Source organism: Pongo abelii, chromosome 1 (assembly GCF_028885655.2).
Source record: "Pongo abelii isolate AG06213 chromosome 1, NHGRI_mPonAbe1-v2.0_pri, whole genome shotgun sequence".
NCBI lineage: Eukaryota > Metazoa > Chordata > Mammalia > Primates > Hominidae > Pongo > Pongo abelii.
Genome location: NC_071985.2, coordinates 162,440,592 through 162,446,637, shown reverse-complemented (window position 1 = coordinate 162,446,637; position 6,046 = coordinate 162,440,592). Strand labels below are relative to the sequence as shown.

General features: G+C 35.4%; 1 pseudogene; it reads right to left on the bottom strand.

Moving 5' to 3' along the window:
* Positions 1-4,544: 4,544 nt before the first annotated feature.
* LOC100448837 (caspase-3-like) lies at positions 4,545-5,233 on the bottom strand (annotated as a pseudogene).
* Between the last annotated feature and the right edge of the window lie 813 nt (positions 5,234-6,046).

Sequence of the window (6,046 nt, the reverse complement as noted above, 5' to 3'; positions counted from 1 at the left end):
GTGATTAGATGTCTAGGAACCAAATGTTCTAAGCTTAAAAATAAATATGCTTTTTTGATGACTTTGTGCACATTTGTGGTGTGTATCCATGGGAAGGAAGATGGGTGGAGATGAAGTAGCAGGAAGGTAGAAAACTGGGAAAGGGAGGGAGAAACAAAAAGAAGCATATGTGCTTGTTTATGTGCTTTTGGGTACAAAAATATTTTTATTTCAAGTCTGATACTTTTTCTCATACGATATGCTAGGTAAACATATTTTGGGAAACTTGCCGAAAGTGTATTCTCTTTGGTATTATGAAAATACACTATTATTTTCCGCCTGTAAAATTATATCTGAATTGAGACTTAGCTACATCTGATTTTTATTAGTCTGTTGTACAAATAGAATCAGATGGCTTTACTTGGGAATGACTCATTAGTCCTTCATCCTCCTCTGTTAATGTTCTCCAAATTTAATAGCAGCATTACATAATCTATCATATGGGTAATACTACCAGACAGTTTTAGAAGAGGACACTTGATGTACTCTGGATACACAGACAAGTATATTTTGCTATTTGAGTGCCAAAGGGGTATTCTAATTATCTTGGGTGACATTGTAACTCATTATAGTTCTTTACAAGGACAGAGAAAAGAATCAATACAAAGAGCCTGTCTAAATTGTCTTCACACTCCAAAGTGTACCAGTTATAGAAGAAGCCAGCAACTTCAAATGAAGTATCCTATATCTCTGAACTCCATTAGTACTTATTAACTATTGTACTCATTTGTTATTTTTAACCTTCTGTCCTGGATTGTTGTTTCACTCTCCAAGCACAAGATAAACTTCCCCAGTGCATCTGTAAGCTTCTTATAGACAAAGACAATTATTATTATCTTATTTTTAGAATTAAGATTATTGGAAATTAACACTGATCATTCAAATTTCAAGTTATTTTGGAAACTTTACATTCAAAAACTTTTTATGTCTTCTTACATATTTCCCTACAACCAACAGAAGCATTCAAAGTTAAGTTTTGAAAGTTGGAGTCATTTATTAAAAAACAAAAAAATGCACATTAACTAGTCTCAATAATTTAAAGCTTCACAATTAATTTTATATTTGAGGATTTCTTTGTATCTCTAGCACTTTCCAAATTTAAACTAAGTGCTCAGAGTTTTATGTACAATTATCTTGGATATGACTTTACCTAAGCTTATGTTTCTCACCGACTGGGATACTAATATCCCCTGGGAAAACTTGAATTTGTAGCAGGGATACTTAAATGCAATAAAATAAATATGATAAATAATTCTTCTAAAAAGTGCCAATTAACTCAAGAGAAATAAATCTTAGGTTCACACAAAAACCCATACGGAAATATTTACAGTGACTTTATTTATAATCACCAAAGACTGTGAACAACTCAACTGATCAATGGATATTCAACTTTGGTACATCCGCAAAATGGAACACTGCTCAGTGAAAAAAGGAAAAAAATGATTGATTCATGCAACAATATGGAAGAATCTCAAATGTCTTATGTTAGTGAAATAAGCCAAGCTCAAAAGGCTTAATAGTGTGTAAGCCCAATTATATGACATTGTGGAAAAAGACAAATTACAAGTACAGAGAACAGATCAGTTGTTGCCAGGAGCTGGGTGGGAAGGGGTTGACTATAAAAAGAGGCATTTTTGGGGTGATGGATTGTTATATATATTGATTGTGATGTGGTTACATGACACTATACATTTGTCAATACTCATAGAATGTACACCAAAAAGAGTAAATTTTACTATATTAAGTTAAAAAAATTAAATGACAAGAAGCCTATGATGGCAAGATGTTATAAAATTTGTGCTTTCAGTATAGTAATTTGTTACATTTTCTGAAGTAATTTATCTATGTATTTCCAGATTTCCTTCCTTCCTTTCTCCTTCCTTCCTTCTTCCTTCCTTTCTCTTTCTTTCTTTCTTTTTCTTTCTTTCTTTCTCTTTCCTTCCTTCCTTCCTTCCTTCCTTCCTCCCTCCCTCCCTCCCTCCCTCCCTCCCTCCCTCCCTCCCTCCCTCCCTCCTTTCTTTCTTTCTTTCTTTCTTTCTTTCTTTCTTTCTTTCTTTCTTTCTTTCTTTCTTTCTTTCTTTCTTTCTTTCTTTCTTTCTTTCTTTCTTTCTTTCTTCTTTCCCTTCTTTCTTTCTTTTTATGTCTTACTCTGTTGCCCAGGCTGGAGTGCAGTGGCACGATCTCGGCTCACTGCAACATCTGCCTCCTGGGTTCATGCAATTCTCCTGCTTCAGCCTCCCGAGTAGCTGGGATTACAGGCACATGACATCATGCTTGGCTAGTTTTCATATTTTTAGTAGAGATGGGGTTTTGCCATGTTGGCCAGGCTGGTCTTGAACTTCTGACCTCAGGTGATCCACCGCTTCGGGCTCCCCAAGTGCTGGGATTACAGGCATGAGCCACTGCCCCGGGCCTCCAGATTTTCATTCAATTATTCCATACTGAAAAATGTATCCTAAGAAAATTATAACAATATGAAAAACCTAAATACATAGTGATGTTCATTACCTTTTTAATTGATGAAAATGCTGCCTTATTGCTTTTACTTGCATTTCTGTATTTGCTAGCAAAATTTTATATTTTTCTTATGTTTGTTAGACAGTTTTATGAGAAAGAGGAAGATTAATATCCTACAGTGGTTGAAGAGTAGCAGATCTTCTGTTCTCTTCTCAATAAACATACAGAGCCATTCATTTCTGTGAAGTAATTACAGATAGCCTGGGATTTAGTAAAATTTTTACTGTTGTTGTAGAAAAATAAACACATTGAAATAAAAAAATACGATTGCTAGTCAGGCTATTTAGTAAGATTTGGGTTTAAGGGTCTTTAGAACATTTTATCATCAGAAATTTGTCCTCAAATTTTAACTTTTCTAATTCAGTCAGAACTCTCGAATTTCATATGTTTAATATAAGAATATGGGAAATGAAAACCACAAGTTTTGTGCATTCATTTTCCTAGGGAGCTTAAAATTTTGAACTCAACCCAAACTTTTCATTCTTTTGCATTCATTTAATTTTGGCAAAAGGCGCCTTTTCGTTCATGAAGCTTTTAAACTGTCCATTAGATATTGCAAAACAACATTTTGAAGAATGAAAAATAGATGAATGTAAACCACAAAATGCTTTCTTAAAAATGGCCATATATTTAAAAAAAATAAGGAAAGGGCTACTAAAAATGTGCTAGGATAAGGTGAGAAGGTAAATATTTGTGAGTGTGAAGACCATCTGTAGCAATGACAAAAAATTGAGATACAGTGCCTCCTCATTCATGATTCATTCATTAAATGTTTCTTGAGCATCTACTATGTCTACAATGTTCTATGCACAGTGATTTTTTTTTGTTTTACAAAGTAGGCAACAATCCCTTCCTTCATGGACCTGACATTCTAGCTTACTCAGAAACGGGAACAGGTGGAAGTTAGTTCATCCTCAGGTGTTTTTTTACCTTTTTGCTGAATACATACTATCTTATGTAAAGTTAATGACATGGATAAAACATTGAAATATGTATTCTACCACATTTTTCTAGTCAACCTTTCTCTTACTTCCAGAGAAGACAGTTTTCCTGTCCTTAAACCTTTGCCTTTCTCAAACTTAGATTCTCAGTAGGTGACCTTGCTTCTGATTTTATTGAGAAAATAGAAGCAATCAGAAGAGAATTTTCTTATCTGACCAAATCCGCTGACCTGCATCCTTCAGAGCTCATAGCCACTGCCTCCCTTCCTATTACTGTTTAGGAAGAGCAATGTGCCTATTTTAGGTCAAACCATCCCCTCAGGCACTGCATTCAATCCCCTCTTGCCTACTCACAGTGTTTGCTTCTATAATTATCCACTATAATTCCTAGATGTTTAGTTCTTTTCCAGTCACATAAAAACATGATATAACATTTATAATCTTAAATAAAACATTATCCCAAGATGCCACATCTTCCTGTAGCGGAGATCCCATGGTTTTCCCTTTCATAGAAGCTCCCTGAAAAAATTGTTTATAGATGCGATCTTCTCTTTACCTCTAGTTCTCTCTGGGAACCACTCCAATTTAGCCTTACTCCCCATCACTGCACACAGACAACTCTTATTCAGATTACCAAAGACGTCCAATATTGACATTGCCAAAGTCAATGTCAATATTCAGTCCTCATTTCAAGAGGTCATGATAGAGTTATTCACTTTCTCCTTGAAAACGTGTCTTTACTTGACTTTGAAGATATCCCCCATGAAGTCCCCCATTCCACTATTGCTAAGCCTCCTTTGCTGTATTATCTTTCTCTTCCAGACTTTTACATGTTGAAGTACCCAGGACTCAGTCCTCAATCTCTTCTTTTCTCTACCTATACTCACGCTTGCAATTCAAGACTTTAATAACTCCTATCTGCTGATTATACCCAAAATATTTTTCCAGCTCAGAATTTTCTTTGAACTATAGATTACTTCTAATATCCGATTGGATATTGCACAAGCATCTCAAATTTAAAGTGACCAACAGTGAACTTCTTATTTCTCACCTTCCTCCAATTATACTCCTTCTATAGTGTTCTCCATCATAGTAAATGGCATTTAATCCACTGAGTTGGTAAAGAATCTTAGGGTCATCTCTCACTCCTATCTTTCTTTGGTTCTCCAGTCTCAATTTATTAGCAAATGATGTCTCATATGCATACAAAAATTCGGCCTTCACTGGTATTTTATGACACGCCATGTCATCATTAATACCACTGTCAGTCTCAATGCCAGAATCCAGTTCTGTACCATGGCAGGCCTGAATAATGAAAAGCTTGGGTTTTCCAGTTAGACTTCTACAAGAATCCCCTCTGAAAAAACTTGTTATCTTTTTCTGGTCAACAGGTCCATTTGTTCCAAAAACTATTCCTTCTTCACCATGGCTCCGAAGCACACAAACAAAACTGCTCCTTTTGCTGTGATCTTCTTAAGAAACACTGTGCATCAATTCCACAATTTCTTGACATGTAAGATCATTTTTATTCCTGACTTCATATTTCAAGTTTGTGAGTGTTTCCCTGAGGTTTGCCACATCAACATCTGTATCAGACCAAGATGCCATTCCAGTGCTTTTATGATTCCACTTATTCTTATCATTAATTATTATATAATACATACACTCATTTCAGGACAATCCATTTTGTAACTGTTGTCCAAGGATATTCCAGAGCCCATTGATTTGCTTCTGTGTATGATCTTCGGTTCCAAATTTTTAATGGACTTTGAATCCACTGAGTTTTCAGTGTTCTCTGTGGATATTTTTATTAATGCACATCCTCCTCACACCTTCCACAGCCTCCTCACAGCCAGCAGCTGCCCACTTTGCTCCGCATCTGCATGGCTTCGGCATCCCACAGCCGGGAGAGGTGAGCTCCAGTCCAGAGTGTTATCTTTTACTCTGAGATTAGGTTGTGTCTATTATTTGGTTGTAAAATGTGCTATCTTTTATAAAAAGCTAATGAAGTACAGGGTTGGTTGATTGGCTGGTTTTAAAAACAATATACATGTTTTACATAATGAGAAGTTGGCAATTATATGGGTTTTTGTAAGTGGCAAAAACATAAAATTTACCATCTTAACCATTTTTACGTGTATAGTACAATAGTATTACCTATATGTACATTGTTGTGCAACAGGTCCATAGCACCTTTTCATCTTGCAAAACTGAACTCTGTATCTGTTAACATCTTCCATTATCCCCATGTTTTCTGCCTCTGGCAACCACCATTCCGTTTTCCGTTTCCAAGAGTTGACTACTGTAGATATCTCATATAAGTGGAATCATTTATATTTTTATAATTGGCTTATTTCAGTTAGTGTAATGTCCTAAAGGTTTTGTAGCATTTGGCAGGGCTTTCCTTTTTTAAAGCTGAATAATATTCCACTGTATATCGTGTATATCACATTTTATTTATCCATTCATCTGTCATATATATTTAGGTTGCTTCCAAATCTTGGCTATTGTGAATAATGCCGCAATGAACATGGGTGTGCAAATATCTC